The sequence below is a fragment of the Bolinopsis microptera genome, chromosome 6 (assembly GCF_026151205.1).
Source record: "Bolinopsis microptera isolate Bmic1 chromosome 6, MBARI_Bmic_1.0, whole genome shotgun sequence".
NCBI classification, from domain to species: Eukaryota; Metazoa; Ctenophora; class Tentaculata; order Lobata; family Bolinopsidae; genus Bolinopsis; species Bolinopsis microptera.
The window spans coordinates 18,185,722-18,195,890 of NC_087077.1; positions in this window are offsets into that span (position 1 = coordinate 18,185,722).

Sequence of the window (10,169 nt, forward strand, 5' to 3'; positions counted from 1 at the left end):
TTGCGCGGCGTGTCGAAGTGGCAAAGTCCTCCAAAATATGTTTACAAAGCAACATCAAATATATTTTAACAGTTTCAAAATGTAATTGCTCGTATTATCGATTGCGGTATATTGATCTGTCCTGTGTCCTTTCGATGGTTTACGGGTAATACTCAAATATGATGATGATAAACTGTACTGATAACCAATGCAATGACAGAGCGTTCAAATTTGAAATGATTCTCGTATTATATAATTAATAATGCTTCGCAAGATTGTAGCATGCATTGTTTGCTGACGTATTGATTGCTGACGAGTTGATACACGTTGCGTTGTATACAAGTAAAATACAACTTTAAGTAAAACACAATTTTTATTTTCCACAGAAGAATCAATACATATTGAATTATAAATATCCGATAATTCCATTAATAATCATTAAAAGTTGCTTTGTCATTTGTAAAATCAAAAACGAAAAGCCGTACGCTGAACTGTGAACGCGCGCGGCGCCTTTTCTGCAGCTGCCTAGCTTCAAGCTTGTGGCCGCTAACATCAAAGCCGCCGCGCGCGCCCAGTGCTGGGGTGCATTCTCATTAACAATTAAACTTGGTCAAAGATAGTTATATACAATTCCTAAATTAAATCAATAATCATGTTAATATGAGTATTCAACACTACTCGACAAAAATATGGGTTTGCCCAGACTGTCTCCAAGCCTACCAGGGTAACTGACCACAGTGCAACGCTTATTGATCACGTGTATACTAATCACGTGACCAACGTTATTAGTTGTAATGTCGTGACGTTGGATATGTCAGATCATCTCGGATCGCGGTTAGCACGACCATTAGTTTAGGAGCCACACCTAGTTTGAACGAGCGATTCCGTAGTCAACGTGTAAAGAACAACAACACTAGCTTGAAATTAGAGGCCCGTGTATTTAACGAAGCTAATCATGCTAAATTCAAAGAGCTTATTGTAAGTGAGACCTGGGATGATGCTACCTCCTCAACGTGCGCTGTTGTAGCGCGATGCACTACTGGGTCGCGCGCGCATCAAATAATGCTTCTCGCTTCTCTCGGTAGATCGGCGAGATGCACCACTGTGCCTCACCGAGCTGCGAAGGATTGACATCGTGAATCAACGTGCGCTGATGAACAATACAATTCCATCTATCAAACGTACATGAAACACTACAATACTGCATACCCTCTGAAGCGCGACAGTTCGAGAAGAAAATTCGAAAGAGCTGACCCAAAGCCTTGGATCTTACCCTGGCTTGAGGCGGCATGCAACCGCAAGAAGTTACTTTTTTTTGAAAAAACTATAAATCCATCACAAAAAACTGCGACGTGTATGATAAAAGTCACAACAAAATTATAGTTTAAGACATCCATTTTGCATTGTGTATCCAATATTAGAATTTATGATATGTATTGATTGAATAATTGGTAATAAATTTAACTTTTGTTTTATTAACTTTTGTTTTATTAAAAATGAAAAAGTTTTGTCACAAACATGTGAATCTAGCCAAAGAAAAGTACTATAAGAAAATGTTTGACAAATACCAAAACTGCTCTAAAAATCAATGGAAAATTATCGATGGCCTCCTGAACCGTAACAGAAAAAAGTTCGGACACACCCGTTTGAAGGACGACGATGGCACGATTATAAGCTCCGATCTGGCAGTCGCTGAGAAATTTAACGGCCACTTCTCCGGTATTGCAGCCAGTATCAAGAGGCAAATCGCTGCCCGTCGAACCTTTGACCCAGGTGGTTTCAAGCATTTTCTTAAGGCTTCGTGTAGTAACTCGATGTTTCTTAAGCCTACATCACACGGTGAAGTCCAAAAGATAATATCAGGGCTTAAGAACAAGTCCACACTCGATTGTAAAATTGAGCCATTGAAAATTGCAAACAGCTGCGAAAACTTTACCAGGGCACTAGCTAATGTCATTAACTGTTCGTTCTCCAGTGGTACCTTCCCAAATGCTCTAAAAACTGCGAAAGTCGTTCCTATCCACAAAGGTGGTTCAAAATTGGAAGTAGCTAATTATAGGCTGATCTCTCTTTTGGGATCATTCTCGAAAATTTATGAGAAACTTATGCATGCTCGTGTTTTAGAATTTTTAGATAAGAACGATTCTCTTTTCGAAAATCAATACGGATTTCGGCCAGGAAGATCGTGCGAACATGCACTGCTCAATGCCCAAAATTCTATACTACACTCTCTGAATAAGAAACAAATGTCCCTACTGCTCCTGCTCGATTACAGTAAAGCCTTTGACGTGCTTAACAACATAACATAACATAACATTATAAATAATGCCTCTCTGGGCATCTCAAAAAGAAATTCATAGAAAATGAACACTTTACGTTTGAAACCATATAATTACAAACTTTTTAAAAAATTTAACTAAATACCTTTGATATTAACCTTCTTCCTCTTAGCTACCAATGGATTATCTTTCATCTAACTTACATAACTATTCCTATTAGACACAGACACATCTATCCTATCAAAGATGTCATATGAAAGTTCCCAGTGATGACCAAGCTTATTAGCTCGATATCCATGAAGCCGAAAGGCATCTAATCCCCTCTTGAAACCAGTAACTGACTCACTAGCTTTCACAAGTGGTGGTAGACTGTTCCAATAGCGCAAGACCCTTTGGGCAAAGAAATCAGTCTCATTTGTGGTGAATCTATGAGTCTTTGATCTAGCAGCAACGGTCCTACCAGAACGACCAAATAAATCGGAACCATAACCCACAAAGCCTTCCTGGATCTTGAACATCTCAATGAGATCTCCCTGCGTTCAAGCAGGGTTGTGAGGTTCAGCTTATCCAGTCTCTCTCTGTACGTCATGAGTCCCAATCCATCAATCATACAGGTGAACGATCTTTGAACACCTTCCAATTCAAGAATCAGTGACCAGTTTCCATGCCTAGCCATTGGAGCCCATGCCTGTGAACAATACTCTATATGAGGCTTTACTAAAGACTTATACAAGCCCAGCATAACGCTTTTCTCCCTCGATATAATATTTCTTGTAAGCCAGGCAATGGTACTATTAGCTTTAGCAATGCACTTTCTCACATGACCCTCAAAGTTGAAGCTGGTGTTAAAGACAACTCCAAGGTCCTTCTCGCTTTCAACACATCTCAAAGGCACACCACCAAACAAGTACTGATTCTTAGGATTACAAGAACCAATTTGCATGACCATACACTTATCTACATTAAAATTTAAACACCAACGAGACTCCCAAAGTTCTAGCAACTTCAAATCAGCTGTTAGATTAATAAAAGGATTAACAATCATTTTAACATCATCAGCAAAAAGTTTGATGATAGCTTTGATTCCTTCTGGAAGATCATTTACAAATAAAAGAAAGAGCAATGGTCCCAAAACACTGCCTTGGGGCACTCCTGAAAGTATATACTTAATCTCAGAAAATTCATCTCCTACTTTAACTTTCATAGACCTCCCTACTAAAAAGTTTTCTAAAATACCAATTATCTCCTCAGGAACACCAACATTTCTTAATTTAACTAATAAACGGTGGTGTGGTACGCTATCAAAGGCCTTAGAGAAATCAAAGTATAATATATCAGCACAGCCACCTTCAGCCAGCAAGTCATTGACAGCGTCAATAGACTCCAGTAGGTTAGATAAGCATGACCGACCCTTCATGAAGCCGTGCTGCGTGCTACTAAGCACCTGTTCAACACCATCGAGAATATACTCCCTAAGAAGCTTCTCATAGGCTTTGCATAGTATACAAGTCAGTGACACAGGCCTGTAATTATTAGGACTATGTACTGACCCCTTTTTGTGCAAGGCCACAACAGTGGCAGTTTTCCATACCTCAGGAATATACTGCTCAGAGGCACAGGCACTAAACAGCAACACAACCGCATCCACAAAGGAACTGTTCTCACTTAAATACCTCAGGAGTCTAGGATGAACACCATCAGGACCCATAGCTTTACTAATATCTAGTGATCCCAAAATCTTGGCAACACTTTCAGGGTGCACCATAAATTTACTCCAGAAGTAATCATTATTACATTCTGTATAACAATTTTGAGGCAGAGGGCCAAATGCAAAAGGTTCAGGTTTAAAAACTGACTGGAAAAAATCAGCTAACACTTCTGCCGTTTCAGAAGGAGACTTGGTCTCAGAACCATCATCTGTTTTAAGTCTTTCTACAGATTTTCTTAAAACACTTTTAGATTTAAGGTAATTAAAAAGAGGTTTACAATTTAACTTAAACAATTTAGTCACTTTATTCTCATATTTGATCTTTGCCTTAATCTCAGCGTTCTGGTACATCCGCTGCTCGTACTCGGCTGCGTTAAACATCACCATCGTAGGATCCTCGTCAAAATCCTTCCATGCCCGGTCCTTGCACTTTCTTTTCCTAACCAGACTAGAGCAATCCCAGGGTAACCTCTGTAAGATCTCCCCACCTTTAGTTGTTTTAAGGTGGGTGGTTGGAACACGATCTGAAATGACACTAAGTTTTTGGTGTAATTCTTCCCACATCTCTTCGACCTGAAGATCTTCTCTAGAGTACCCCCAGCTGATGTCTGATGACTGTGTGTTAACAAAGTCCTGATCCACCTTATACCAGCTTTTCTTCTTAGATGTAAGGAGGGGGGTAGGAAGCTCAATCTCAATTCTGAAACATGATTTTTCCGAAATTGAGATTGAGAAAATTGAGAAAATTGAGAAAATTGAGAAAATTGAAAAAATTTAAAATCTTTTAAAATCATTTTTCCGTTTAACTCAGTTCACTGATCAGTCCATAATGTTCCGATTACTGTTAAAATTACGTATACAGGAGTACAATAATCTGTATGTATCGCTGTTACTAGGACATTATAGATGATAAAATTGACTCAGGTAGCAACCATGATCAAAAAACTTAATAAAATTCAGTACTTAGACACTGTAAGACCAGATGGATCTGGTAGATGCAATCCAAAAAGAAAATTTCAACTTTTTGTTTTGATTTCAATTCCTGATTCGATTATATACGTTATTGTTAGGCGTGCTTACAATTTGTACCTTTCAGTTTCTCACTTCTCTCAAAATGGGGATGAAGGAGACAATTTATATATAAGTTATGGTAAAAGTGTTTTGAAAATATGGTACCCTATATTTTCAAAACAGACACAAATTAGAACGGACAAAAACGGAGATAAACGGACAAAAACTGTCACGGAAATAACATTTAAATGCTTTCTCCTCCTCCTTCTTACCCTCCTTAGTCCTCCTACTCATCCTCCCCCTCATCCTCCTCTTTCTCAGTCCCCCTCCTCCTCCTCCTTAGTCCTCCTTCTCCTCCCCTCCTTATCCTCCTCAGTCTTCCTACTCATACTCCACTTTCTCAGTCCGCCTCCTCCTCCTTCTCCTTGGTCCTCTTGCCCTCCAAGTCCTTCTCATCCTCCTCTTCTTCCTTCTCTTCCTCCTCATCCTCCTCCTCCTTCTCTTGATTCCTCTTGAGTCCTTCTCACCCTACTCAGTCTTCCTACTCATCATCCTTCTCTTTCTCATTCCGCCTCCTCCTCCTCCTCCTCCTCCTCCTCCTCCTCCTCCTCCTCCTCCTCCTCCTCCTCCTCCTCCTCTTCCTCCTCCTCTTCCTCCTCCTCCTCTTCCTCCTCTTCCTCTTCCTCTTCCTCCTCCTCTTCCTCCTCCTCTTCCTCCTCCTCCTCCCCCTCCTCCTCCTTCTCATCCTCCTCTTCCTCTTCCTCCCCTTCTCATCCTCCTCCTCATCCTCATCCTCCTCTTCCTCTTCAACCTCCTCCTCTCCAGTCCTCCTACGCATCCTCCTCCTCCTTCTCCCCATCCTCCTCAGTCCTTCTCTTCACAGTCCTCTTCAACCTCCTCCTCTCCAGTCCTCCTACGCATTCTCCTCCTCCTCAGTCCTTCTCAGTCCTTGCATGTACACTGTACAGTACATTCTCAGTCCTCCTTATCCCCACCCTCATCCTCCTCCTCCTCAAAAACGGACAGAAACAGACGTAAATGATCATAAACGGACAAAAACTGTTACGGAGATAATATGTAGATGCTTCCTCCTCCTTTCCCCTCCTCCCCCTCCTCTTCCTCGGTCCTCCTCCTCCTAAGTGCTTCTCCTCAGTCCCCCTCATCAGTCCTCTTCCTCCTCAGTCATCGTTCTCAGTCCCCCTCCTCCCCATCCTCATCCTCTTCCTCCTCAGTCCTCCTTCTCCTCAGTCATTCTCCTTCTCCTCCTCCTTTTCCTCCTCAGTCCTCTTCCTTTTCAGTCCTACTGATCCTCCTCAGTGTTCGTCCTCCTCAGTCCCATTCCGTCCTTCTTTTCCTCTTTATCCTCCTCCTCCCCAGTTCTCCTCCTCCTCCACTTCTTCCTCAGTCCTCCTTTTCCTCAGTCCTCCTCCTCTTCAGTCATCCTCTTCCTCCTCAGTCCTTGTATGTACGACACATTGTCAGTTCTACCCTTCTTCAGTTTTCTCCCTTCTCTTCCCCCTTCTCCTCCTCAGTCCTCAATCCTCATTCTCCTCCTCAGTCTTTCTCAGTCCTCCTCCTCCTCCTCCTACTCATCCTCCTCCTCGTCCTCTTCATCCTCCTCCTCACCAGTTCTCCTCCTCCTTTACCTCTTACTCAGTCCTCCTCTTCCTCAGTCATCCTCTTCCTCCTCAGTAATTGTATGTACGGCACATTCTCGGTTCTACTCTTCTTCAGTTCTTCCCCTTCTCTTCCTCCTTCTCCTCCTCAGGCCTCAATCCTCATCCTCCTCCTCAGTCTTTCTCAGTCCTCCTCCTCCTCCTCCCCCTCTTTGGTCCTCCTACTCATCCTCCTCCTCTTCCTATTCATCCTCCTCCTCCTCCATCTTTTCCATGGTCCTCCTCTTCTTCTGTCCTCCTCCTCCTCTGTCCTTGTATGTGCGACACATTCTCAGTTCTACTCTTCTTCAGTTCTCTCCCTTCTCTTCCTCTTCCTCTTCCTCCTCCTCCTCCTCCTCAATCCTCATCCTCAGTCTTTCTCAGTCATCCTCCTCCTCCTCTTCAGTCCTCCTACTCATCCTCCTCCTCTTCTCTTCATCCTCCTTCTCCCCAGTCCTCCTCCTCCTCCACCTCTTCCTCGGTCCTCCTCTTCTTCAGTCCTCCTCCTCCTCAGTCCTTGTATGTAAGACACATTCTCAGTTCTACTCTTCCTCTGTCCTCTTCCTCCTCCTCCTCCTCAATCCTCATCCTACTACTTATACTCGGTCCTCCTCAGTCCTCCTCCTCCTCCTCCTCCCCAGTCCTCATCCTCCTCAGTCCTCCCCCTTCTCCTCAGTCCTCCTCCTCCTCTTCCTTCTCCTCAGTCCTCCTTCTCCACAGTCCTCATTGTCCTCCTCCTCTTCTTCCTCCTCAGTCCTCCTCCACTTCCACCTCCTCCTCCTCCTCAGTCCTCCTCCTCCTCAGTCCTCCTCAGTGCCGTCATCCTCCTCAGTACTCCTCCTCCTCATTTTCTAAAAACGGACAAAATCGAACGGACAAAAACAAACATGAGCCCTGAAATCTCTCTGAAAATTATATTAATGATATATTTGTGTAACAAGGCTGTCTCAACCTTTACTTTTTTATATATCTTGTCATCACTCCTGGAGTAATGGATATTATATCTTTATTTCAATAAATATAATAATCAATAAAATGGAATATAATCTTGTCTTCTATTCAGCTCACTCTTCTAAAAGCTCTCCCTCTACATTCTCAACCTCATTCTCAACTTCATCATCTTCCTCATCTTCCTCATCAACATCATCACCCCTGTCTTCATCATTGGTGGTGTGTGCAAGATTGAGGTCGAGTTCGTCAACAGGTATTGCTTTCTCATAATACCGTCCTCTGTGTCCTCTCACTGCTATAAAAACTGTTTTAAGTAGCTCAAACCTCAAACGACGTCTTAGATTCGCCATGATGAGGCTTTTGTCCCGGCTGGTCTTGGCTGCCAGAAGTGTTGCTACTCTTTTAAGGAACATGGTAGCCTGTGGGCTCATACCTCCGTTGGTAGAGAATACAAGACCATTGCAGGTTCCTTTTTCAATCTTTACACAGCGGTCTCCATATTTCCTTTCTTTCTCTCTCTCATGCTTACTGTACAACTTTTCTGGGGTGTCTTGATTAGTGTTGGATTTGGCTCCGGGCTGTAAAACCCTAATATCAAAAAATGCCATCTCCATCGGTGACCACAGACCTCTTAGCTAGTCTCAACCTTTACTAGTTACTATTTCCTTCGAAATAGCTCAAAATGAATTTTTTGTTTTTTCTGTTATGGTTAAAGTAAATTTTTGAAAAAAACAAAAAACAAAAAAAACGTTATCTCCCCCATATACAGGGTGGGCAAAAAGTCAGTGTGCAAACGTTGGCCTTAATAGCTCAGTCACTGAGTGCCCAATTGAAATACTTCCTTCTGGTATGACTTAGTACCACCACTGGTTCGAGGAATTTGTCAACTCGAAAAATATTCGCGTTCATTTTTTTCAAATGGAGGTTCATTTTCACATTTATTTGACAGTTTGGGTAGTCGGATCAAGCTAAATGTTATTGAATTGTGTTTGGCCATTCGAATTACGTTTGTCCTGAAAGAATTAGAACTGTAGCTTCTCAGATGACCGAGATACCAAGCATAACGAGTTTATTCATTACGTGTGATCAGGTGATTGGTTTACCTAATCACGTGATAAGGTGACCCCGTTAACTACCCCGTTAAACATTATGGGAATTGTTAAGGGTGCCCAATTAAGGTGTCGTGTCACGGTGTCACATAATCACCCAGTCAATTTTGTTAACGAGATACACAAAATGCTTGATAACTTCGTCATTTATAATCCGTTTTGCCTCATGTTTTCGGATCATATGCAACATTTGATAATCTACCGTCTCTGAAAAAATTAGGCGTTCAGCATGTTCAGAGAAAACAATATAGGTGTTTTAATATTGAATGGGCGTGGTCTAAAATATTCGAATTTTCAAATTTTGACGATGGAATCCTCGAACCAGTAAGTACAGTATGCCATCTGCAAAGCAACAGCTCTCAAATATAAAACACGGCGGAGGTATAAGACCCAACGTTTGCACACTGACTTTTGGCCCACCCTGTACCTACTAACAATCATATCTGTCCCCTTTAGCAAAACCATGGGTCGTTCACGTGATGATTACTTTGATCATATTTTACCTAATCATTTCTACTATTTAATATTATGCATGCGTTTTATTGCTCAGCAGCTGTTCAAAAGGATCAAACTCAAATATAAGATAATTAATCATTTCACAGTAATAAGTTTGAAACATGTTTTCATCATACATTTACTTTTAGCTCGTGTATGATTTAGTTACTTGGAGAGATAAAGATGTCCATTTTTCAATTTTCTCAATTTTCTCAATTTTCTCAATTCTGAAACACGATTTTTCCAAAATTGAGATTGAGAAGATTGAGCTTCCTACCCCCCTAAGGAACTCGACATTGAGCAAGGATATCAACATTATTTACAAAACAATTATTATTGCAGAAGACCTGATCAAGCAAGGAGCATTGAGTTGTATCACCAACCTTCCTGACACGTGTCGAAGACCCAGTGACATACCACTTCAAACCTTTCCTGGTAAAGACATTCAAGAATTCTGATTCCATCAGCAACCTTCTGTCACATGAGTTTGGTGGGCGCTCGACAAAACTTTTGTCCCAGTTAACATGAGGTAGGTTCACATCGCCAACTATCACCAACTCTTCATCCGCATTAACTGGTAAACGTTCAAGAGCACCTAACAGGCCAGCATTGTCCTTCATATCAACAAGTGAAGTAGACCGATACAGACAAACAACATTGAACCTAACAGAGTCGATTACAATATTTACCGCAAGTGATTCAAGACCAGTAAACCAATCCAATCGTTCTACCCTCAGTGCTTTGTGGACAAAGATAGCAGATCCCCCAAAACGTGTATCATTAGGTCTGTCTGCACGAAAGAGGTTGAAATTAGGAATAGACACTTCAGCGTCAACAATATCTGAATTTAGCCAGGACTCTGTCACACAAATGATCTGAACGTCGTGAGTCTCTGACAAAACCATGAGTTCCGTCATCTTATTGTACAGGGAATTAGCATTAGTGTACAGCATCCTGATACCCTGTGATTCCTTTACGCAAC